The 255-nt window shown below is 59.6% G+C and overlaps 1 protein-coding gene across 1 annotated transcript in view; it reads left to right on the forward strand.

Annotated features, from left to right (window-relative positions):
* The window catches only part of EMH_0024090 (uncharacterized protein), a gene marked incomplete at both ends in the record, with an annotated part of 9,151 nt that overhangs the window by 1,977 nt on the left and 6,919 nt on the right, over positions 1-255 (forward strand). The window lies entirely within an intron of this gene.

Raw genomic sequence — 255 nt, forward strand, 5'->3', positions numbered from 1 at the left:
CCGCAGCCTGGAGCCGCAGCAGCAGCAGCAGCAGCAGCAGCAGCAGCAGCAGCAGCAGCAAATATATGTTTGGCGGGGTTTATTCTGTCCCCAGCACGCGCATGCAGATGCTGTTGCTGCTGCTGTTGATGCTGCTGTTGATGCTGCTGTGAGGCGGCTCTATAAAGCCCCCAATCAGCAACCTGCTGCTGCTGCTGCTGCTGCTGCTGCTGCTGCTGGTGTTGCTGCAGCAAAGGCGGAGCCAGCAGCAAAAGG

Source organism: Eimeria mitis, genomic scaffold (assembly GCF_000499745.2).
Source record: "Eimeria mitis Houghton genomic scaffold, Emh_scaff867, whole genome shotgun sequence".
NCBI classification, from domain to species: domain Eukaryota; phylum Apicomplexa; class Conoidasida; order Eucoccidiorida; family Eimeriidae; genus Eimeria; species Eimeria mitis.